The 26073-nt window shown below is 47.1% G+C and overlaps 1 protein-coding gene across 1 annotated transcript in view; it reads right to left on the reverse strand.

Annotated features, from left to right (window-relative positions):
• Window positions 1-25636, reverse strand: part of LOC137323244 (C-X-C chemokine receptor type 1-like) — a 38803-nt gene extending 13167 nt beyond the window's left edge. Inside the window, exons 1-2 of the mRNA XM_067986734.1 lie at window positions 25492-25636; window positions 23725-23842 (exon numbers count right to left, since the gene is read on the reverse strand). The gene's annotated coding sequence lies outside the window, so the exon portion shown is untranslated. The remainder of the gene's footprint in view (window positions 1-23724; window positions 23843-25491) is intronic.
• Between the last annotated feature and the right edge of the window lie 437 nt (window positions 25637-26073).

Here is a 26073-nt window from a genome sequence, read left to right on the forward strand (position 1 = left end):
GCCCAGCCCCGTGTTATGCTCTTCCTGCTCTATGTGGGAAATCAGGGACCCTTCCGGTGTCCCTGACGACCATGTGTGCAGGAAATGTATCCAGCTGCAGCTACTGACAAACCGCATTGCGGCACTGGAGCTGCGGATGGATTCATTAAGGAGCATTCGCGATGCTGAGAACGTCGTGGATAGCACGTTAAGTGAGATGGTCACACCGCAGGTAAAGGTTGTACAGGCAGGAAGTAATTGGGTGACCACCAGGCAGAGTAAGAAGAGCAGGCAGGCAGTGCAGGGGTCCCCTGTGGCCGTCCCCCTCTCAAACAAATATACCGCTTTGGATATTGTTGAGGGGGATGACTTATCAGGGGAAGACAGCAGCAGCCAACTTCCTGGCACCAGGGGTAGCTCTGCTGCACAGGCTGGGAGGAAAAAGAGTGGAAGAGCTATAATGGTAGGGGATTCTATCGTAAGGGGAACAGACAGGCGTTTCTGTGGCCGTAAACGTGACTCCAGGATGGTTTGTTGCCTCCCTGGTGCCAGGGTCATGGATGTCACTGAGCGGCGACAGGGCATTCTCAAGGGGGAGGGTGAGCAGGCAGAGGTCGTGGTCCACATTGGGACCAACGACATAGGTAGGAAGGGAGATGAGGTCCTGCATCAAGAATTTAGGGAGCTAGGTAGCAGATTAAAGAGCAGGACCTCAAAGGTTGTAATCTCTGGATTACTCCCAGTGCCACGGGCTAGTGAGTATAGAAATAGGAGGATAGAACAGATGAATGCGTGGCTAAAGAGTTGGTGCAGGAGGGAGGGTTTCAGTTTCCTGGATCACTGGGCCTGCTTCTGGGGAAGGTGGGACTTGTACAAGTCGGACGGGTTGCATCTGAACCAGAGCGGGACAAATATCCTTGCGGGGAGGTTTGCTAGCACTGTTGGGGGGGGTTTAAACTAACTTGGCAGGGGGATGGGATACAGAGTGGAGCTACAATAGGGGGTGATGTGCAGCCAAATATAGAGAAAAAAACAAGTCAGCTTGGAAGACAGGGCAAATATGTGAGGGCAAGGCTGGATGGCATCTATTTTAATGCAAGGAGTCTTGCGAATAAGGTGGATGAACTGAAGGTGTTGATAAACACATGGGAGTATGATATTGTTGCTGTCACAGAGACATGGTTGAGGGAGGGGCAAGACTGGCAGCTCAATATTCCGGGGTACAGAATCTTCAGGCGAGACAGAGGGGGAGGTATAAGAGGAGGGGGGGTCGCAATATTAATTAAAGAATCAATTACTGCCATAAGGAGGGATGATATATCAGCAGTTTCCTCTAATGAGGCCATATGGGTGGAGCTTAAAAACAAAAAGGGGGCAAGCACTTTGATGGGAGTGTACTATAGGCCCCCAAACAGTCAGGGGGAGATAGAGGAACAGATATGTAGGCAAATCTCAGAAAATTGTGCAAATAATAGGGTAATAATAGTGGGGGATTTCAACTTCCCCAATATTAACTGGGATACTCAGAGTGTAAAAGGCTTAGAGGGTACAAAATTCTTAACGTGCATCCAGGAGAGCTTTTTGAGCCAGCATGTAGAAAGTCCTACAAGAGAGGGGGCGGTACTGGACCTAATTCTAGGGAATGTGGCCGGCCAAGTGGAAGAAGTGCTAGTAGGTGAGCACTTTGGTGACAGTGACCATAATTCGGTGAGATTTAAGGTGGTCATGGAAAAGGACAGGGAGGGGCCGGAAATAAAGGTTCTAAATTGGGGGAAGGCCGATTTTAATAGGATAAGGCAGGATCTGGCCAAAATGGACTGGGATCAGCTGCTTGTAGGAAAATCCGCATCGGAGCAATGGGAGTCTTTCAGAAGGGAGATTGAGACCATACAATGGCAACATGTTCCCGTAAAGGTCAAGGGTGGTTCCAAGAACTCCAGGGAACCTTGGATGTCAGGGGATATACGAGAATGGATTAGGAAAAAAAGGAGGGCTTTTGGCAGATACAAAAGGCTAAAGACGGAGGAAGCCCTGGAGGAGTACAAAAAGTGCAGGGGGATACTTAAAAAAGAAATTAGGAGATCAAGGAGGGGCCATGAAATAACACTGGCGAGCAAAATAAAGGAAAATCCTAAGATGTTTTATAGGTATATTAAGGGTAAGAGGATGACTGGGGAAGAAATAGGGCCCATTAGGGACAAAAATGGCAATCTGTGTGTGGAGCCGGCAGATGTAGGAGGGGTTCTAAATGAATTTTTTGCATCTGTTTTCACTATGGAGAAGGACGATGTAGACATAGAAATACGGCAGGGGGACTGTGATATACTCGAACATATTAACATCGAGCGGGAGGAGGTATTGGCGGTTTTAGCAGGCCTAAAAATGGATAAATCCCCAGGCCCGGACGAAATGTATCCCAGGCTACTGTGTGAGGCAAAGGAGGAGATTGCGGGGGCTCTGACACATATATTCAGAACCTCTCTGGCCACAGGGGATGTGCCAGAGGACTGGAGAACCGCTAATGTAATACCATTATTCAAGAAGGGGAGTAGGGAAAAACCGGGGAACTACAGGCCAGTGAGCCTAACATCAGTGGTAGGAAAATTATTGGAAAAAATTCTGAAGGACAAAATTAGTCTCCACTTGGAGAAGCAAGGATTAATCAGGGATAGTCAACATGGCTTTGTCAAGGGAAGATCATGTCTGACTAATTTGATTGAATTTTTTGAGGGGGTGACTAGGCGTGTGGATGAGGGTAACGCAGTGGATGTGGTATACATGGATTTCAGTAAGGCCTTCGATAAAGTCCCCCACAGGAGACTGGTCAAGAAGGTACGAGCCCATGGAGTCCAGGGTGCCTTGGCACTTTGGATACAAAACTGGCTTAGTGGCAGAAGGCAGAGGGTGATGGTCGAAGGTTGTTTTTGTGACTGGAAGCCTGTGGCCAGTGGGGTACCACAGGGATCGGTGCTGGGTCCCTTGCTGTTTGTGGTCTACATTAATGACTTGGATATGAATGTAAAAGGTATGATCAGTAAGTTCGCTGATGATACAAAAATTGGTAGGGTGGTAAATAGCGAGGAGGATAGCCTCAGTCTGCAGGACGATATAGATGGGTTGGTCAGATGGGCGGAACAGTGGCAAATGGAATTTAACCCGGAAAAGTGCGAGGTGATGCACTTTGGAGGGACTAACAAGGCAAGGGAATACACAATGAATGGGAGGACCCTAGGCAAGACAGAGGGTCAGAGGGATCTTGGTGTGCAAGTTCACAGATCCCTGAAGGCGGCGGAACAGGTAGATCAGGTGGTAAAGAAGGCATATGGGATACTTGCCTTTATTAGCCGAGGCATAGAATATAAGTGCAAGGAGGTTATGATGGAGCTGTATAAAACACTGGTTAGGCCACAGCTGGAGTACTGTGTGCAGTTCTGGTCGCCACACTACAGGAAGGATGTGATCGCTTTGGAGAGGGTGCAGAGGAGATTCACCAGGATGTTACCAGGGCTGGAGCGCTTCAGCTATGAAGAGAGACTGGGAAGATTGGGTTTGTTTTCCTTGGAGCAGAGGAGGCTGAGGGGGGACATGATTGAGGTGTACAAAATTATGAGGGGCACAGATAGGATGGATACTAAGGAGCTTTTTCCCTTCGTTGAGGGTTCTATAACAAGGGGACATAGATTCAAGGTAAAAGGCGGGAGGTTTAGAGGGGATTTGAGAAAGAACTTTTTCACCCAGAGGGTGGTTGGAGTCTGGAACTCACTGCCTGAAAGGGTTGTGGAGGCAGGAACCCTCACAACATTCAAGAAGCATTTGGATGAGCACTTGAAATGCCATAGCATACAAGGCTACGGACCAAATGCTGGAATATGGGATTAGAGTAGACAGGGCTGATGGCCGGCGCGGACACGATGGGCCGAAGGGCCTCTATCCGTGCTGTATAACTCTATGACTCTATGACTAAGGAGGCAAGCCATACTAGATTTAGTAATGAGTAATGAACCAGATTTAGTTAACGGCTTAACTGTACGCGAACATCTATCCAATATCGATCATAACATGATCGAGTTCAATGTAGTGTTTGAAACGGAAAAAAGTGAGTCAGCCGCGAAGATTCCAGACTTGGGTAAGGCCGACTTCAATGGGATGAGACAGAGACTGTCCACAGTAAACTGGACAAATCTGTTAATGGGTAAAACGACTGATGATCAGTGGGAAATGTTTAAAGAAACATTTGACGTGATACAGAATCGGTTTATACCCCTGAGGGGCAAGAACTCTACTTGCTAAAAAATACAGCCCTGGACAACCAAAGAGGTAAGGGACAGTATAAGACATAAGGAAAGGGCATACAAAAAGGCATAAAATGGCACAGATCCTGCCGAATGGGAATGATACATCGATCAACAAAGGGTCACAAAACAGATGGTGAGAGCTACAAAAAGAAAGTATGAAAAGAAACTTGCAAGGGATATCAAAACCAATACGAAGAACTTTTACAGTTATATTAGGAAAAAGAGGGTGGTCAGGAGCAGTGTTGGCCCCTTAAAAACTGAAAGTGGGGATATTGTCATCGACAATGGGGAAATGGCGGACATGTTGAACGATTCCTTTGCGTCAGTATTTACAGTAGAAAAAGAGGATAGCATGCCGGAAATCCCAAGAAAACTAATATTGAGTCGGGGACATAGACTCAATAAAACTAATATAAGTTAAGCAACAGTAATGAAGAACATAGCATTAAAGAGTGACAAATCCCCACGACCAGATGGTTTCCATCCCAGGGTTTTAAAGGAAGTAGGTGAGCACGTTGCAGATGCCCTAACTCTAATCTTTCAAAGTTATATAGATTCAGGAACTGTCCCTCTGGATTGGAAAATTGCACATGTCACTCCGCTTTTTAAGAAAGGAGAGAGAGGGAAACCAGGGAATTATAGACCAGTCAGCCGAACATCTGTTGTGGGGAAAATGCTGGAGTCTATAATTAAGGATAGGGTGACTGAAGACCTCGAGAATTTTCAGTTAATCAGAGAGCCAGCATGGATTTGTGAAAGGTTGGTCGTGCCTGACAAACCTGATTGAATTTTTTGAAGAGGTGACTAAAGTAGTGGACAGGGGAATGTCAATGGATGTTATTTATATGGACTTCCAGAAGGCATTTGATAAGGTCCCACATAAGAGACTGTTAGCTAAGATAGAAGCCCATGGAATTGAGGGAAAAGTACGGACTTGGTTAGGAAGTTGGCTGAGCGAAAGGCGACAGAGAGTAGGGATAATGGGTAAGTATTCACATTGGCAGTATGTGACGAGTGGAGTCCCGCAGGGATCTGTCTTGGGGCCTCAATTCTTCACAATATTTCTTAACGACTTAGATGAAGGCATAGAAAGTCTCATATCTAAGTTTGCCGATGACACAAAGATTGGTGGCATTGTAAGCAGTGTAGATGAAAACATAAAATTCCAAAGCGATATTGATAGATTAGGTGAATGGGCTAAACTGTGGTAAATGGAATTCAATGTAGACAAATGTGAGGTCATCCACTTTGGATCAAAAAAGGATGGAACAGGGTACTTTCTAAATGCTGAAAAGTTAGTAACAGTGGATGTCCAAAAGGACCGAGTGGTTCAGGTCCATAGATCATTGAAGTGTCATGAACAGGTGTAGAAAATAATCAATAAGGCTAAAGCAATGCTGGCCTTTATATCTGGAGGACTAGAGTACAAGGGGGCAGAGGTTATGCTGCAGCTATACAAAACCCTGGTTAAACCACACTTGGAGTACTGTGAGCAGTTCTGGGCACCGCACCTTCGGAAGGACATATTGGCTTTGGAGGGAGTGCAGCGTAGGTTTACTGGAATGATACCCAGACTTCAAGGATTAAGTTACGAGGCGAGATTACACAAATTGGGGTTGTATTCTCTGGAGTTTTGAAGGTTAAGGGGTGATCTGATCGAAGTTTACAAGATATTAAGAGGAACGGATAGGGTGGATAGAGATAAACTATTTCCGCTGGTTGGGGATTCTAGGACTCGGGGGCCAGACCTTTCAGTAGCGAGATTAGAAAACATTTCTACACACAGAGGGTGGTAGAAGTTTGGAACTCTCTTCCGCAAACGGCAATTGATACTAGCTCAATTGCTAAATTTAAATCTGAGATAGATAGCTTTTTGGCAATCAAAGGTATTAAGGGATATGGGCCAAAGGCAGGTATATGGAGTTAGATCGCAGATCAGCCATGATCTTATCAAATGGCGGAGCAGGCACGAGGGGCTGAATGGCCTACTCCTGTTCCTATGTTCCTATGACTGAGGTGACCCTTGCCCTCCAGGAGCCCAATCCTGAGGTAATCTGGCGACTTGCTCTGCTACTTCTGCAGATCTGGGTTGTCCTGACCTGTTGCTTTCTGCTGCTCGTGCAGCATTGGAAGAATGGCAAAAGAGCTCAGATGTGTTGTTATCTTGAAAGAGAGCACCAATATCCGTGCCCATTTCAAGCACATGCTGCTGGGCATTAGCTGTTGCCACTGATCCATATGAGAGCAGATCTGATGGAACAAATTAAATTGGTGTAGCCTCAAACAGCAGCTCTCTCAATCTGATCCCCAAACTTACCTCAGATTTTTTTTTATTCGTTCATGGGATGTGGGCGTCGCTGGCGAGGCCGGCATTTGTTGCCCATCCCTTATTGCCCTTGAGAAGTTGGTGGTGAGCCGCCTACTTCAACCGCTGCAGTCCGTGTGGTGAAGGTTGTCCCACAGTGCTGTTAGGAAGGGAGTTCCAGGATTTTGACCCAGCGACGATGAAGGAACGGCGATATATTTCCAAGTCGGGATGATGTGTGACTTGGAGGGGAACGTGCAGGTGGTGTTCTTCCCATGTACCTGCTGCTCTTGTCCTTCTTGGTGGTAGAGGTCGCGGGTTTGGGAGGTGCTGTCGAGGAAGCCTTGTCGAGTTGCTGCAGTGCATCCTGTGGATGGTACACACTGCAGCCACTGTACGCCGGTGGTGAAGGGAGTGAATGTTTAGGGTGGTGGATGGGGTGCCAATCAAGTGGGCTGCTTTGTCCTGGATAGTGTCGAGCTTCTTGAGTGTTGTTGGAGCTGCACTCATCCAAGCAAGTGGAGAGTATTCCGTCACACTCCTGACTTGTGCCTTGTAGATGGTGGAAAGGCTTTGGGGAGTCAGGAGGTGAGTCACTCACTGCAGAATACCCAGCCTCTGACCTGCTCTTGTAGCCACAGTATTTATATGGCTGGTCCAGTTAAGTTTCTGGTCAATGGTGACCCCCAGGATGTTGATGGTGGGGGATTCGGCGATGGTAATGCCATTGAATGTCAAGGGGAGGTGGTTAGACTCTCTCTTGTTGGAGATGGTCATTGCTTGGCACTTTTCTGGCGCGAATGTTACTTGCCACTTATGAGCCCAAGCCTGGATGTTGTCCAGGTCTTCGTGCATGCGGGCATGGACTGCTTCATTATCTGAGGGATTGCAAATGGAACTGAACACTGTGCAATCATCAGCGAACATCCCCATTTCTGACCTTATGATGCCGGGAAGGTCATTGATGAAGCAGCTGAAGATGGTTGGGCCTCGGACACTGCCTTGAGGAACTCCTGCAGCAATGTCCTGGGGCTGAGATGATTGGCCTCCAACAACCACTGCCATCTTCCTTTGTGCTAGGTATGACTCCAGCCACTGGAGAGTTTTCCCCCTGATTCTCATTGACTTCAATTTTACCAGGGCTCCTTGGTGCCACACTCGGTCAAATGCTGCTTTGATGTCAAGGGCAGTCACTCTCACCTCACCTCTGGAATTCAGCTCTTTTGTCCATGTTTGGACCAAGGCTGTAATGAGGTCTGGAGCTGAGTGGTCCTGGCGGAACCCAAACTGAGCATCGGTGATCAGGTTGTTGGTGAGTAAGTGCCGCTTGATAGCACTGTCGACGACACCTTCCATCACTTTGCTGATGATTGAGAGTAGACTGATGGGGCGGTAATTGGCCGGATTGGATTTGTCCTGCTTTTTGTGGACAGGACATACCTGGGCAATTTTCCACATTGTTGGGTAGATGCCAGTGTTGTAGCTGTACTGGAACAGCTTGGCGAGAGGTGCAGCTAGTTCTGGAGCTGAAAAGAGTATGTTGCACATTCGAACCCAAAGCCTCTGCGGCAGCTCTATGAGCTTTCATGAGAGATGCAATGACTGGCCTAAGGACCTCTGCCACAATGTGCTCTGCTGTAGATGTACCTGGAATTGCCAAATGATCTATGCTGGATTGCAGTGTTATAACCCTATCCACTAACACTATTTTGATTTGGGTAATGGACCCTCCCATATTAGCCCCATCATCTGTTGTGGATTGCTTGGTGCGTTATCCAATGATTGTATTGATCAATGATGCTCAGAAAGCATTCTTCTCGTAAAAGAAGGTAATGTAAGGTCCAGATCCCTGGCCTCATCACCCAAGGATGGAGGAAGGCTGGCCTGCTGGAGACCAAGTTCCTTCTCCTCCATTGCCGCCTGCTCATTCATGCTTTGTGCATCATCTAGTGTGCCCTCCTGTGCCTCAGTTTCAAAATCCTATTGGTTTGCTGTCCTTGACCTGCTGCTTTGGAGGGTGAGAGTGCGTTATGCTGCATGCTGAGAGGTATTGACTTGTTTCGTGTCACCGGTCACTGGTTATGCTTCCTGTGACACACCAAGAGAAAGAGAAAAGAAACTTCTGTCTACTATGCTACTGTCACAGAAAAACCTCAGATATAGCTTACAGCAGAACGAGGCACATGTTATTGTGCTTCAGTGCATGTTTTGGTGCTAATCAATGAATGAGTGAATAGGATAAGAAAAAGATGTGAAGCACCTTGGGACGTTTTGCTGCATTAAAGGCGCTATATAAATGCAAGTTGTTGTTGTTGAAAGAGGAAGAGAAGGCTAGTACTGACACTGAACTGGTGATGGGCCTTCAACTTCTCTATCCCCTACTCCCCCCTACTCCCTCGGTCTCTTTGCTTAGTATCTCAAGTGTCACCACCTCAAATGGGGCAACAGTGCATAGTTTGGGGGACTCTCCTGTGTGTGTTTATGCTTTCCTTTTATGTGCAGTCTTATACATGCAGAATTTAAAAGTTCAAATTATTTGGGGTACATACAGGAATACCCTTGTGTTGTTGTGCAGCCCATCGTGGATATGATTACATGTACATGCCTCATGCAGTTAAATTAGATTAAAGCATTTGTCTTGGATGAATGTAGCTAAGAAGGTGACTGAAAGAACGCTTAAGGGTACGACTGAAGGTGTAATTTGCTGGTGCAAAATGTACCCTGTTGCATAATGGACATTCAAGGTAAGCAGAGTAAAGGGGGTGGAAATTCTATTGTTGGGTATACTTTGGACACTGGCTTAATATAAAGTAATGGTGGATAATGCTACCTTAGCTAGCCTGGTTAAGTTATTAAAACTTTTTGCAGCATAGCTTCCAGAGCCACTGAATGGTCCACTGTGCATTTATACTCACTGCCATCTCCTCTCACGCATTTTGTGAAGCTCAACTGTGAGCTCAGAGTCATTCAATCCCAAACAGGACCACTTTCCTCTGGCGCACTTGTTCCAATAACATTGTTGTACCTGCATAAGTGAGCCAGGCATTTTAGATCCCGCTCAACTTCTTCCAGACATCTTTTAATATGTCAGGAACTTGCAATTCAATTTAACTGGCAAAAAACAGACTTCCATTTAAGCTGCTGCAGACTTTTAAATTCAGGTGTTATTCACACTGGGAGTGTGCTGATTCTGTTATAATTAGGTTGGAACCAGTGGACTATTATTGTGAATTTTTATTCACCTTTCTTCTGGTTTACTCTTTTCATCAATGTACTTGACAACAGCATCTGCATGTTCTCGGTGGTGTTGTTGCTGAACTGTTTTAATTGAAAGACTATTTCAATTTGACTGGGGTACAGATCCATGGGTATCGGACACTCTTCAGCACCTTTCCCCAGCAGCCATTATTCACGTGTGAGTCTTGACAGTGTTGGGGTGGTTTTCAACTGCCGACCCCTGAAAAATGAGGGGCACCTTGGATGCCCCATTGATGCCCAGGCCTGTAAATGGGCAAGCAGCCCATTCGCCTGAAACAGTTGCTACAGATGAACCCCTCCACTGGGTTTGTCAATTTTAATTCATCTGTAGCAACTGCAAGCTGATTAATACACTTAAGACTGAAGTGGTCGGCCTTAGTGAGCAATTGGATACACATCAAAGCATTCGGGAGATGAAAGTTTTTATGAATGTGGTATTAGAGGGGGTCAAGAAGGAGAGGAGTCCCCAATACTTCGGGAGTCAGAAGTTGTGGTCAGGTAGTACGCCAGGAGCAATCAGCCCTGGTGCTTTCCAATGGTTTCTCTCTGGAGAGAGATAATTTGGAGACTCAAGAGATGGCTGTGCCAGGTGAGAATGTACCATTTCGTGAGGCAATCAGCAGTCCACCAGGGAAGGGGGCAAAAAGAGAAAGAGTAAAGAAAGACTTGTATGTATATTGCGCCTTTCACAACCTCAGGACGTCCCAAAGCGCTTTACAGCCAATGAAGTCACTGTTGTAATTTAGGAAACATTGAAGCCAATTTACGCACAGCAATGCTCCACAAAGAGCAAGGAAATAATTTACCAGATCATCTGTACTTAGGTGTTTATTGAGGGATAAATATTGGCCAGGTCACTGGGAAAGCTTCCCTGCTCTTCTTCGAATAGTACCATGGGACCTTTTACGTCTACCTGAGAGGGCAGATGGGGCCTCAGTTTAAACCTCATCTGCAAGGTTGCACCTCCCACAGTGCAGCGTTCTCTCAGTACTACACTGAAGTGCCGGCTGAGATTATGGTCTCGATATTAGGAGGCAGGCGGGTTGGCAGCAGGGGGTCGACTGGGCACGTGGGTAACGCGCCCAGTGAATTCGGGGTGCTCCGCACACGATTGCAACCTAATTGAAGGCACTTACCTTGGCTTCCGGGTTTCGCGCTGGAAAGCTGTGCAGCGGGCGGACTGTGCACCCGCATCATAGGCTGTCAGCTGGAGGAGCCCTATTTCAAGGGGCAGTGCTCCACTGACTGATGCTACAGAAAATAGACAGAATTACAGCATGGAGAAGCCCAGGAGGAAGGCTGCTCCCAGGTTTAATGATGCCTCACTCCAGGTCCTACTGGATGGGGTGAGGAGGATAGGGAGGACAGAGATCTTCTCCCCGGCGAACGGGAAGAAGTGGCCTGCCTCTGCCATAGGAACATAGGAACCACGAAGGCCTGGCTCGAGGTGGCAGAGGAGGTCACCAGCACCACTAACATATCACGCACCTGCATACAGTGCAGGAGGCGCTGCAATGACCTAAGTAGGTCAGCCGAAGTGAGTACACTTACTCATTCCCCTACACTCCGTCTGCCACATCACTGCCCCCACCCCACATCTCCTTCTGCATTGCCAACACTACTCTGTCACAACACTCCTCACACCCACTCAAGGCTCATCCTTATCTTACCTGCTCTTACTCACATCGCCAGTACTTATCCCACCACTACCACTCGACCCAATCCTCATGGAATCTCATGGCTCTATCTCATACTCACCCTCTGATGCATCTCTTTCACGGTCAGCCTCACCCAACCTGCCACTACCTGTGCTGCAGCCACAGGGCATGCATCACATATGTGTATTAGGAAGCGTAAAGCAAACATGTCGTGAGCATGAAGGGGATGCACAAGGGTGTTTGACGGTTTGTCATGGTTTTTACTTATATTTGATTTCTGATCAACTCACAGCTGCAGAACTAGCTGCGCCTCTAGCCAAGCTGTTCCAGTACAGCTACAACACTGGCATCTACCCGACAATGTGGAAAATTGCCCAGGTATGTCCTGTCCACAAAAAGCAGGACAAATCCAATCCGGCCAATTACCCGCCATCAGCCTACTCTCAATCATCAGCAAAGTGATGGAAGGTGTCGTCGACAGTGCTATCAAGCGGCACTTACTCACCAATAACCCGCTCACCGATGCTCAGTTTGGGTTCCGCCAGGACCACTCAGCTCCAGACCTCATTACAGCCTTGGTCCAAACATGGACAAAAGAGTTGAATTCCAGAGGTGAGGTGAGAGTGACTGCCCTTGACATCAAGGCAGCATTTGACCGAGTGTGGCACCGAGGAGCCCTAGTAAAATTGAAGTCAATGGGAATCAGGGGGAAAACTCTCCAGTGGCTGGAGTCATACCTAGCACAAAGGAAGATGGTAGTGGTTGTTGGAGGCCAATCATCTCAGCCCCAGGACATTACTGCAGGAGTTCCTCAGGGCAGTGTCCTAGGCTCAACCATCTTCAGCTGCTTCATCAATGACCTTCCCTCCATCATAAGGTCAGAAATGGAGACGTTCGCTGATGATTGCACAGTGTTCAGTTGCATTCGCAACCCCTCAAATAATGAAGCAGTCGGAGCCCGCATGCAGCAAGACCTGGACAACATCCAGGCTTAGGCTGATAAGTGGCAAGTAACATTCGCGCCAGATATGTGCCAGGCAATGACCGTCTCCAACAAGAGAGAGTCTAACCACCTCCCCTTGACATTCAACGGCATTACCATCGCCGAATCCCCCACCATCAACATCCTGGTGGTCACCGTTGACCAGAAACTTAACTGGACCAGCCATATAAACACTGTGGCTACGAGAGCAGGTCAGAGGCTGGGTATTCTGCGGCGAGTGTCTCACCTCCTGACTCCCCAAAGCCTTTCCACCATCTACAAGGCACAAGTCAGGCGTGTGATGGAATACTCTCCACTTGCTTGGATGATTGCAGCTCCAACAGCACTCAAGAAGCTCAACACCATCCAAGATAAAGCAGCCCGCTTGATTGGTACCTCATCCACCACCCTAAACATTCACTCCCTTCACCACTGGCGCACAGTGGCTGCAGTGTGTACCATCCACAGGATGCACTGCAGCAATTCGCCAAGGCTTCTTCGACAGCACCTCCCAAACCCGCGACCTCTACCACCTGGAAGGACAAGAGCAGCAGGTACATGGGAAGAACACCACTTGCACAATCCCCTCCAAGTCACACACCATCCCGACTTGGAAATATATCGCCGTTCCTTCATCGTCGCTGGGTCAAAATCCTGGAACTCCCTCCCTAACAGCACTGTGGGAGAACCGTCACCACACGGACTGCAGCGGTTCAAGAAGGCGGCTCACCACCACCTTCTCAAGGGCAATTAGGGATGGGCAATAAATGCCGGCCTCGCCAGCGACGCCCACATCCAATGAACGAATAAAAAAAAATATTGTCACCACTATTCCCACATCTTTGCAAATCTTGTCTGGTTTGTGCAATAATGCCCTTTCCTGAGCATCACCATGAAGACCCACAACTGATGCCACCCATTGTGTCACTGCCGAGGGGTGTAGGTGTATTTGCAGGGCGCTTTTGTGCAGACGACTGAGAGCACCGGCAATGTCCCCGGTGGCACCCTGGAAGGATGCGGAGGAGAAGTAGTTGAGGGCAGTGGTGACTTTGACAGTGACGGGTAAGAAGATGGTGCTCGGGCCAGCCGGGAGCAGCTCGGCATCAATGAGGCTGCAGATGTCCACAACTACATGTCAAGCAACTCTGAGCCTCCGTGTGTACTGCTGCTCAGAGAGGTCCAGGAAGCTGAGCCTTGGTCTGTGGACCCAGTGGCGACGGTAGTGCCCTCTGCCACGCATCTCTCTATGCGGTTGCCCACCCTCCTGCTGTTCTGGTGGATGTGTCACAGCACTGTATTGTGGAGCTCCACGTGTCAGAGGTGGACGGCGTGGCCAGCAAGGCTGGTGATGCTGTTCATCTTCCAAGGAGGTCATGACTGCAGCTACGGCGGCCCCCATCCAGAAGATATACGTTTGAGCCGGTCCGCAAGATAGGTAAATGTGTCTGCTCACCGGGGTTGAGGTTGCAAGTTGGTGAATTTCAGTGTTAGAAGGAGGGTGGTACAGGCCAAACTTTGGACAAGAAGGACAAGAGCAGCAGGTACATGGGAAGAACACCACCTGCACATTCCCCTCCAAGTCACACACCATCCCGACTTGGAAATATATCGCCGTTCCTTCATCGTCGCTGGGTCAAAATCCTGGAACTCCCTCCCTAACAGCACTGTGGGAGAACCGTCACCACGGACTGCAGCGGTTCAAGAAGGCGGCTCACCACCACCTTCTCAAGGGCCAGATATGTGCCAGGCAATGACCGTCTCCAACAAGGGAGAGTCTAACCACCTCCCCTTGACATTCAACGGCATTACCATCGCCGAATCCCCCACCATCAACATCCTGGGGGTCACCGTTGACCAGAAACTTAACTGGACCAGCCATATAATAATGTGGCTACGAGGTGGACAGCATCACCAGCCTTGCTGGCCACGCCATCCACCTCTGACACGTGGAGCTCCACAATACAGTGCTGTGACACATTATTTGAGGTGTTGCGAATGCAACTGAACACTGTGCAATCATCAGCGAACGTCTCCATTTCTGACCTTATGATGGAGGGAAGGTCATTGATGAAGCAGCTGAAGATGGTTGGGCCTAGGACACTGCCCTGAGGAACTCCTGCAGTAATGTCCTGGGGCTGAGATGATTGGCCTCCAACAACCACTACCATCTTCCTTTGTGCTAGGTATGACTCCAGCCACTGGAGAGTTTTCCCCCTGACTCCTGCAACGAGTGAGGGTCTCAACCCCCAACCTGTCAAATGGACCTTTGCAGCTGCCACAGACTGGTGGCTGCAATACGTCCATTTCAACTGGGAGTGACTCGCCCAGTACGAGAAACACTCTCAGTTTAGATGAAAATCCCACCCCTCCTAAAATATCCTACAAATCAGGTCTGCTAATAACCTGAAGTATCCAATTAATTGATTTAAGTGGGATCCCGCCGGCTTTATTTGCCGGCGGGAGTCCTGCATGCGGGCGCTGCGCGCGCATCTAAGCGCGTCACTGGGGAACCTGGAAGTGGTCGGGTTGGAGCTGGGCTCCGGACCCGCCCTGGGAATCCCCAATTTTCGGAGCCCCCGCCACGAACGCACCCGCTCGGACATCCGAAAATTAAGACCTATGTGCTCAAGTTTTTAGAGTGGAGCTTGAACCCATAGCCTTCCGACTCAGAGGCAAGAGTGCTACTACTGAGCAAAGACTGACACAGACAAGTTGTGATGTTAGGAGATTCGATTATTCGGTGCACAGATAACAGATCGGCAAACTGGACCCAGAAAGACACCTGGGGCTCGAATTTAGCAGGCCTGCGAGTTCCCAGCGGGTGGTCCTCCGGGAGCGTGGTCAACACGCTCGGCGAAATTAGTGGGTTGCCCGCGCGATCGTAGCAGGCAACCCACTAATAGGAATCAATTACCTGCTCCTCCGGGGTCCACGGCGCTGGCCTGCGCGTCGGTCGGGCTGCGCATGCACAGTACGATCTGTCAGCTGGAGGCTCTCTAGTTAAAGGGGCAGTCCTCCACTGACAGATGCTGCAACCAATAGAACAAATTGCAGCATGGAGCAGCCCAGGGGGAAGGCTGCTCCCAGTTTAATGATGCCTCACCCCAGGTATCATCAGATGGGGTGAGGAGGAGGGGGAGGACACAGATCTTCCACCCAGCGGGCGGGAGGAAGCGGCCTGCCTCTGCCACCAAGAAGGCCTGGCTCGAGGTGGCAGAGGGGGTCACCTGCGCCACCAACATATGGCCCACCTGCATACAGTGCAGGAGCCGCTGCAATGACCGCAGTAGGTCAGCCGCAGTGAGAACACGAAGTCTTTCCCCTACACTCCGTCTGCCACAACACTGCCCCCACCCCACATCTCCTTCGGCACCGCCAACACTACTCTGTCACATCACCCTTCATACCCACTCAAACCCCATCCTCATCTTACCTCCACCTACTCACCTCGCCAGTACTCATCCTGCCACTAACACGCAACCCAATCCTCATACAATCTCGTTGCTCCATCCCATACTCACCCTCTCGTGCATCTCCCTCACGGCCAGCCTCACTCAACCTGCCTCCACCTGTGCTGCAGCCACAGGGCATGCATCACATATGTGCAGTAGGCAGCGTAAGGCAAACGTGTCGTGAGCATGAAGGGGGTGCACAAGGGTGTCTGAGGGTTTGTCATGGGTGTTACCTATATTGAATTTCAGAGCAACAAACAGCACACATTATATTGACACCACCACTGCCATGTCTCCGCGAATCCTGTCCGTTGTGTCCAATAATGCCCGCTCCTGGGTATCACTATGAGGACCCACCACTGATGCCACCCATTGTGTTACTGCAGAGTAGGTGCAGGTGTATTTGCAGGGCTCGTCCGCGCAGACGACTGAGAGACATCGGCGGTGTAGCCGGCTGCACCCTGGAAGGATGCGGAGGAGAAGGTGTGGAGGGCAGTGGTGACTTTGACAGCGACAGGTAAGCAGTTGGTGCTGGGGCCAGCCAGGAGCAGCTCGGCATGAAAGAGCTGCAGATCTCCACGACTACATGTCGAGCGAATCTGCGCCTCCCTGTGCACTGCTGCTCGGAGAGGTCCGGGGAGCTGCGCCTCGGTCTGTGGACCCTGTGGCGAGGGTAGTGCCCTCTGCAATGCGTCTCTCTCTGCGGTAGCCCTCCCTCCTGCTGTGCAGGTGGGCGTGCAACAACACCGTGTTGGGGGGATCCACGTCTCTGCGGCGGACGGCGTGGACTGCGAGGCTGCTGGGGCTGGTCATGCTCTTCGTCCTCCGAGGGTGTCCACACACCACCCATCTGGCAGGTGTTGGTCTGAGGGGTTGTGCAGGGTAGGTGGGTGGTTCCTCGGACTGGGGCTGCGGTTTCGTGTCGGTCTGTCCTCTGGCTTGGCGGGGGGTGGTGGGGGGCAGGGGTTGCCCTATGTGACGCGGTGGCCTCCTGCATGGGTGAGGGCTGTCCCCCGTGGAGTGCACCTTGGCACCTGCCACAGGCTGCTGGATGCAACACGCCTGGTTGGAGAGAGACTGTTTCCCCCAGTGTGTGAAGCTCACTGCCTTGAACCTAAAATCCCACACTTCCTCTTTTGACAGCTGATTCAGCTCATTAACTGACCTCAACAAGCAAGGTAAGTACACTCAAGTGGAACCCCGCTGGCTTTAATTGCCTGCGGGATTCCCACCAGCGGGGCTTGCGCGCGCAGCCCCGCACGTCAGCGCGGTACCCGGAAGTGGCCGGGATTTCGTCGCGATCCGGTCACGTGACCGGATATCGGGATTTTCCGGGCCCCCCCGCTGGAAACCCGCCGGAAACCCGACGCCAAAATCGAGCCCCTGGTATCTTGCCTCCTGGTTGCATTAGTTGAAGAGTTGACATTCTGAGTTAAGAAAATGCTAGAGGGAACAGTTATTGTCATCCACGTTGGAACGAATAACAGATAGAAGTAGACCAGAGGCCGTTCAAGCTAAATTTCGGGCATTAGGAAGGAAGCTTAAGGAAAGGACCTCACGTGTAGTATTTTCTGAAATACTACCTGTATCACATACAAGTGAAGAGAGACAGAGGGTAATTAGGCAGGCCAATGTATGGATATGGATTTGGTGTAGGGAATCTGGAAAAAGGCAGATGTTACTTCAATTTTTTTAAAAAGTAGCAGAAGTGACCAGGAAACTACAAACCAGTGACGTCCATTGTGGGTAAAGTTATGGAGACCCTTATTAAAAATAAAATAATGGAGCACCTGGACGGGAGTAAAATCGTAAGGGATAGTCAATATGGGTTCATGAAGGGAAGTTCTTGTCAATTAAATTTACTGGGTTTTTTTGAGGGTGTGACAAAGGAGCTTGATAAGGGTGAGGCAATGGATGTTCGATAATTGAATTTTAGAAAGGCCTTTGATAGTAAACTCCTTAAAGGGAGTGGTAAGTAGTTTTTCTTTCCTTTTTTTTCTCTTGACATTGCAGTTGTTGTTAAGCTAACTTAAGGGTTAAGTCATGGCAGGAGATCCCAGAGCCGTGTCATGTTCCTCTTGTGAGATGTGGGAATTCAGGGCTCCTTCCTGTATCCCTGATTCCTTCACCTGCGGGAAGTGTGTCCAGCTGCAGCTATTGTTTGACCACTTGACGGCTCTGGAGCTGCGGATGGACTCACTTTGGAGCATCCGCGATGCTGAGAAAGTCGTGGATAGCACGTTCAGTGAGTTGGTCACACCGCAGATAAAAATTACTGAGGGAGATAGTGAATGGGTGACCAACAGACAGAGGACGAGTAGGAAGGCAGTGCAGGGGTCCCCTGCGGTCATCTCCCTCCAAAACAGGTATACCGTTTTGGATACTGTTGGGGGAGATGGCTCACCAGGGGAAGGTGACAGTGGCCAGGTTCATGGCACCGTGGCTGGCTCTGCTGCACAGGAGGGCAGGTAAAAGAGTGGCAGAGCTATAGTGATAGGGGACTCGATTGTAAGGGGAATAGACAGGCATTTCTGCGGACGCAACCGAGACTCCAGGATGGTATGTTGCCTCCCTGGTGCAAGGGTCAAGGATGTCTCGGAGCGGCTGCAGGACATTCTGGAGGGGGAGGGTGAACAGCCAGTTGTCGTGGTGCATATAGGTAAAACGATACAGGTAAAAAACAGGATGAGGTCCTACAAGCTGAATTTAGGGAGTTAGGAGTTAAACTAAAGAGTAGGACCTCAAAGGTAGTAATCTCAGGATTGCTACCAGTGCCACGGGTTAGTCAGAGTAGGAATGACAGGATAGCTAAGATGAATACGTGGCTTGAGAGATGGTGCAAGAGGGAGGGATTCAAATTCCTGGGCCATTGGAACCGGTTCTGGGGGAGGTGGGACCAGTACAAATTGGACGGTCTACATCTGGGCAGGACTGGAACCAATGTCCTAGGGGGAGTGTTTGCCAGTGCTGTTGGGGAGGGTTTAAACTAATGTGGCAGGGGGATGGGAACCGATGCAGGAAGTCAGTGGGAAATAAAATGGTGACAGAAACAAAAGGCAGTAAGGGAGAGTGTACAGAACATGACCGGACAGATGGTCTGAGAAAGCAGGGCAAAGACCAAGGGAAGTCCAGATTAAACTGCATTTATTTCAATGCAAGAAGTCTGATGGGCAAGGCAGATGAACTCAGGGCATGGATGGGTACATGGGACTGGGATGTTATAGCTATTACTGAAACATGGATAAGGGAGGGGCAGGACTGGCAGCTCAATGTTCCAGGGTACAGATGCTATAGGAAAGATAGAGCAGGAGGTAAGAGAGGAGGGGGAGTTGCGTTCTTGATTAGGGAGAACATCACGGCAGTAGTGAGAGGGGATATATCCGAGGGTTCGCCCACTGAGTCTATATGGGTAGAACTGAAAAATAAGAAGGGAGAGATCACTTTGATAGGATTGTACTACAGACCCCCAAATAGTCAACGGGAAATTGAGGAGCAAATATGTAAGGAGATTACAGACAGCTGCAAGAAAAATAGGGTGGTAATAGTAGGGGACTTTAACTTTCCCAACATTGACTGGGACAGCCATAGCATTAGGGGCTTGGATGGAGAGAAATTTGTTGAGTGTATTCAGGAGGAATTTCTCATTCAGTATGTGGATGGCCCGACTAGAGAGGGGGCAAAACTTGACCTCCTCTTGGGAAATAAGGAAGGGCAGGTGACAGAAGTGTTGGTGAGGGATCACTTTGGGACAAGTGATCATAATTCCATTAGTTTTAAGATAGCTATGGAGAAGGATAGGTCTGGCCCAAAAGTTAAAATTCTAAATTGGGGAAAGGCCAATTTTGATGGTATTAGACAGGAACTTTCAGAAGTTGATTGGGAGAGTCTGTTGGCAGGCAAAGGGACGTCTGGTAAGTGGGAGGCTTTCAAAAGTGTGTTAACCAGGGTTCAGGGTAAGCACATTCCTTATAAAGTGAAGGGCAAGGCTGGTAGAAGTAGGGAACCTTGGATGACTCGGGAGATTGAGGCACTAGTCAAAAAGAAGAAGGAGGCATATGACATGCATAGGCAGCTGGGATCAAGTGGATCCCTTGAAGAGTATAGAGATTGCCGGAGTAGAGTTAAGAGAGAAATCAGGAGGGCAAAAAGGGGATATGAGATTGCTTTGGCAGATCAGGCAAAGGTGAATCCAAAGAGCTTCTACAAATACATAAAGGGCAAAAGGCTAACCAGGGAGAGAGTAGGGCCTCTTAAGGATCAACAAGGTCATCTATGTGCGGAACCACAAGAAATGGGTGAGATCCTGAATGAATATTTCACATCGGTATTTACGGTTGAGAAAGGCATGGATGTTAGGGAACTTGGGGAAATAAATAGTGATGTCTTGAGGAGTGTACATATTACAGAGAGGGAGGTGCTGGAAGTCTTAACGCGCATCAAGGTAGATAAATCTCCGGGACCTGATGAAATGTATCCCAGGACGTTATGGGAGGTTAGGGAGGAAATTGCGGGTCCCCTAGCAGAGATATTTGAATCATCCACCGCTACAGGTGAGGTGCCCGAAGATTGGAGGGTAGCAAATGTTGTGCCTTTGTTTAAGAAGGGCGGCAGGGAAAAGCCTGGGAACTACAGACCAGTGAGCCTGACATCTGTAGTGGGTAAGTTGTTAGAGGGTATTCTGAGGGACAGGATCTACAGGCATTTGGAGAGGCAGGGACTAATTAGGAACAGTCAGCATGGTTTTGTGAGAGGAAAATCATGTCTCACGAATTTGATTGAGTTTTTTGAAGGGGTAACCAAGAAGATAGATGAGGGCTGTGCATGGACTTCAGCAAAGCATTTGACAAGGTACCGCATGGTAGGTTGTTACATAAGGTTAAATCTCATGGGATCCAAGGTGAGGTAGCCAATTGGATACAAAATTGGCTTGACGACAGAAGACAGAGGGTGGTTGTAGAGGGTTGTTTTTCAAACTGGATGCCTGTGTCCAGCGGTGTGCCTCAGGGATCGGTGCTGGGTCCGCTGTTATTTGTTATTTATATTAATGATTTGGATGAGAATTTAGGAGGCATGGTTAGTAAGTTTGCAGATGACACCAAGATTGGTGGCATTGTGGACAGTGAAGAAGGTTATCTGGGATTGCAACGGGATCTTGATCAATTGGGCCAGTGGGCCGATGAATGGCAGATGGAGTTTAATTTAGATAAATGTGAGGTGATGCATTTTGGTAGATCGAATCGGGCCAGGACCTACTCCGTTAATGGTAGGGCGTTGGGGAGAGTTATAGAACAAAGAGATCTAGGAGTACAGATTCATAGCTCCTTGAAAGTGGAGTCACAGGTGGATAGGGTGGTGAAGAAGGCATTCGGCATGCTTGGTTTCATTGGTCAGAACATTGAATGCAGGAGTTGGGCTGTCTTGTTGAAGTTGTACAGGGCATTGGTGAGGCCACACTTGGAGTACTGTGTACAGTTCTGGTCACCCTATTATAGAAAGGATATTATTAAACTAGAAAGAGTGCAGAAAAGATTTACTAGGATGCTACCGGGACTTGATGGTTTGACTTACAGGGAGAGGTTAGACAGACTGGGACTTTTTTCCCTGGAGAGTAGGAGGTTAAGGGGTGATCTTATAGAAGTCTATAAAATAATGAGGGGCATAGATAAGGTCGATAGTCAAAATCTTTTCCCAAAGGTAGGGGAGTCTATAACGAGGGGGCATAGATTTAAGATGAGAGGGGAGAGATACAAAAGGGTCCAGAGGGGCAATTTTTTCACTCAAAGGGTGGTGAGTGTCTGGAACGAGCTGCCAGAGGCAGTAGTAGAGGCGGGTACAATTTTGTCTTTTAAAAAGCATTTGGACAGTTACATGGGTAAGATGGGTATAGAGGGATATGGGCCAAGTGCAGGCAATTGGGACTAGCTTAGTGGTATAAACTGGGCGACATGGACATGTTGGGCCGAAGGGCCTGTTTCCATGTTGTAACTTCTATGATTCTATGAAAGGCTGGTAATAAAAATAAAGAAAGGGGAAATCAGCAGAAATATCTTACAATGGATACGTAATTGGTTGACTGATAGAACCCAGAGGATGGTGTACAGGAACCATCTTACTGGGGGAATGTTACCAGTGAGGCTTTGCAGGGGTCTGTTTCGGGACCTGTTATGTTCTACATTTTCATAAACAACCTGGAACTTGGGGTCACAAACGCAGTGGCTAAATTTGCAGATGAGACAAAGCTCATGAAGGTGGCAGACTCCAAAGCTGAAAACTTTGAGCAAAGTGCTTCACACAGGGTCAAAATATCCAGGAAAGGATTATTATTTAAATGGAAAGAAAATAATATGTATGGAAAATGAAAGAGATCTGGGGGTCCCGATTGACAACAATTGACAACAACGCTCAGTGGCAGTGAGTAAAGCAAATCAGATGTTGGGATGTATTAAAGGTCAACATTGAGCCAAAATAGTGAGGTAATCCTGTCGTTTTATTTATCACTGTGCTACTGCACTTGGGATACTGTGTACAGTTTTGATCACCACAGTACAAAAAGGATGTTACAATGATCAAGAGGATACAGAAGAGTGCAACCGGAATGACTGAGGGGATGGAGGGACTGGATTATAAAGACCGATTATGCAGCTTCGGCATGTTCACACCGGAGAAAAGAAGGATTGAGGGATGATGTAATTACTGTTTTTAAAATTCTAAAGGGAATAGATAATATAGGTCATGACGAGTTGTTCCAGCTTTCTGGGTAGAACTAGAGGACAAATCAAATTTATCAGGCCGTGACTTTGGTATGTTAATTAGGCCCCCACCTGCCTTTTGCAGCAGCCTTGTCCATGGCCTGATTCCTGCATTTTAAAATTGAAAGGGCCGGGAATGAGGTTACCCGATCCTGATATTTTAATCCCGCACCCCACCCTCACGCCCGTCGGGGGAGGGGGAGTTAAAATTGAGGCCATTATTTAAGTGAGTGAGTGGTCAATCTATGGAACAGGCTCCCTGGGGAGATGGTGGATGCAGGAAGTATTGATTCATTCAAATGCAAATTAGATAGATTTCTTTCAGAAAATAATATTTTGGGATTATGAGTAATCCGAGGCATGAAATATTTGAGAAAAATTAGTGACTTTGAACCTATGGTTCCTAAAGCTCTCCACCACTGGGGGTTTTCCTCGCGTCTGGGTCTGTTGTAGACGAATTGATAGGGATTGTAAGCCATGATTAGTCAATAACTCCATTATCGTTGTATCATGCTACTACCAGGATAACGAACTAGATGCACCTTGGTCTTTTTTCATCTAACAATTCCGATGTTCCTATCTTTCTACGAATTATTCTTCTTTTCAAAACTGGGTCCCGAGGATTCTTAACAGAGGGCGGTTGTTTCCTCACCCTCCATGGAAGAATAGTACACTTCCCTTCTTCCATTCCCAAGTTCTTATGCTCACTAGTGCTCAATGCTTCACTCAGTGAAACCCCTTCAGACTCATTAGCTACTTCCTCCGGAGAGGGTGTATGTGACCTGGTGCTTGGGCAGGTAAGATGTCCTAATGAAATTGGTGAGAATGGGGCAAGAGTTATGGATCTTGACGAACCCTGCTGTTCCTCTGAGCAACTGGCCTCTTCCTCCAAAACATCCCCAAGGATTTCAAAAACACAAAAGTTTGTTTAGGTTACATCACTTCTTGAAGAAATAGACAGCATGACAATTACTATTACTTTAACAATTCATGTGAAGTTGAAATGGCTAAGCTCTGTCTTTACCAACCTGATCTTAGCACCTCACCTCCTATAGCCTCTCCTGTTTGTACACCTACGAGCTGGAAAGCCTCCTCTTTGTATTGCACTTGTAGTTTTCCTCCTCCAGTTATAATTCTTCAGTGCTCGTTATGTGCTGCCTTTTCCTTTGAAAATGGTGAACACAATTTTAGAGAAACCTGGTTATCACTCACACTTGTTTTCACTCAGATGTCTGCATCCATACCATGATTAATACTCACATATTCACTGAAGAATGTGTGAACCTTAATCAGCTGCAGCAGTTTAAAAGCTGCAACAAAACTCAATTCCTCTCCCTCCCAGCAGCAGTAAACTAATAACAAGCAGCATTATCACCCTGAACCTGCTCCGCATAATTAATGATTGCTAGTTCAAGAAATTTGAGTGGGTTGGCGGCAGTGTCACTTGGGCAGAGGAAAGACCATTGGAAACCTGACGAGGGTGGCGAATTGATATCAAATAATAATTAAAATATCAAAAACATGCTGATTCAGTGAAACAAAAAACTACTAAAATTAACATAGAAATGTAGAAAATACAAATGTTAAAAACATGAACAAAATCAAAACAGGAAACAATAAACAAATGAAACTGGATAATATTAACAACGAAACTAGAAACACAGAAAATTTTAACGTGGAAAAAAAGCCTGAAATCCAACAAAAATAAAATGTAGTAAATAATAAACACAGGAATGAAAACATAGAAAAAACAGAACACTAAATAGCAGAAAATATGAACAATAAAAACCCAGCAAAAATAAAGCGAGAAATACAGCAAAGTTGATAGTGAAACATGGAAAAATAAATGCAGAAAAATAAACACCAAAATTGGAAAAAAATAAACACAAGAGTCTGAAAAAATAAACCCAGAATTCCAGCAAAATAAACAACAAAACATGAAGAATAAAGACAGTAAAATCTGGGGGACCACATTACCATGAAAAAAATAAACTGACAAACATGGAAAGGTACAACAAAACCCGAAGAAAAAATACAGCAAAACCTTGGGAAAAACACAGAAACGTGAAAAAAATAAATAACAAAATCTGCAATAAAATAAACTCAGGAATCAAGAAAAAAATAAACAACATAACCTCTAAAAGAGGCAGCAAAACTTGGGGGAAAAACACAGTAACCTAGAAAAAAATAATCAATCAAACAAGGAAAAAAACACAGAAAATTAGCAACAAATCTTTAAAAAACAAAAAGTCAAAAAAAACAAATGGCCAAATAAAAGAGAACCCCAGAAACTCTGAAAAATATACATGGAGAAAAGAGACAGCGAAACCTGGGAAAAACACAGGAATCTGGAAAACAGAGTGAACAAGATCAGAAAAAAATATCAAATCTTAGATAAAAATGCATTAACCTGGAAAACATAAACATCAGAGCTGAAAAAATATGGAAAATAAAATTAAATCCAGAAAAATAAAAATCAAAGAATGGAAAAAAATAAAGAGCAAAACTGAGTAAATATAAAAACTTAAAACTCGCCAAAAATTAAAACCTGAAAAAGCAACAAAGGCAAAAACCAAAGAATCTGAAAAAAGACACAGGAACCTGGAAAAAAGAACAAAACCTGAGAACAAATAAACATAGAAGCTTATTAAAAATAATCACAGGAACCTGTGTAAGATTACTTTTCTCTGTTCAAAATACAAAAGGCTAAGAAATCAAACGATACACTGTACTTATTTTCTAACTTTAAAGAATTTAATTTGACATACAACGCGACAGCTTGTACCAGTAAGAAATAATAATTTTCATACAACCTTTCCTTTCTAGCAAGTACAGCTCGAGCCAAAGAATTGATCGGATTCTTTATCTTGGGGAGAAAACAAAGGCTTCTTTCCCACACCATCTGGTTCTGATGTCGTCCCGAGCCCTTCTGAAAAGCCTTGTAGATTGAGCTGTTTTGTAAAGTTTCCTCTCCAAAAACAGCCGTTTAATTATCAAACATCAAAGAATCTCTTAACAGTTTACGGGCCTTGCTTCCTTATCTCGGCAACTGATCCGTCTGGTTTAGACCTTGTATTGTTTAATGAGACAGGGTTATTTAGCAATCTCACAGCAAGCGATCCTCTGGGGAAGAATGATCATAATATGATAGAATTTCACATTGAGTTTGAGAGTGACGTACTTAAGTCAGAAACTAGAGTCTTAAATTTAAATAAAGCCAATTACATAGGTATGAGGGGCGAGTTGGCAAAGGAAGATTGGGATATCAAATTAAAGGGTATGAAGGTTGAAAAGCAATGGCAAACATTTAAAGAAATATTTCAATATTCTCAACAAATAGACATTCCATTGAGAAATAAAATCTCCACGGGAAAAGTGATCCACCCGTGGCTAAC

This window comes from Heptranchias perlo, chromosome 7 (genome assembly GCF_035084215.1).
Source record: "Heptranchias perlo isolate sHepPer1 chromosome 7, sHepPer1.hap1, whole genome shotgun sequence".
Taxonomy (NCBI): Eukaryota; Metazoa; Chordata; class Chondrichthyes; order Hexanchiformes; family Hexanchidae; genus Heptranchias; species Heptranchias perlo.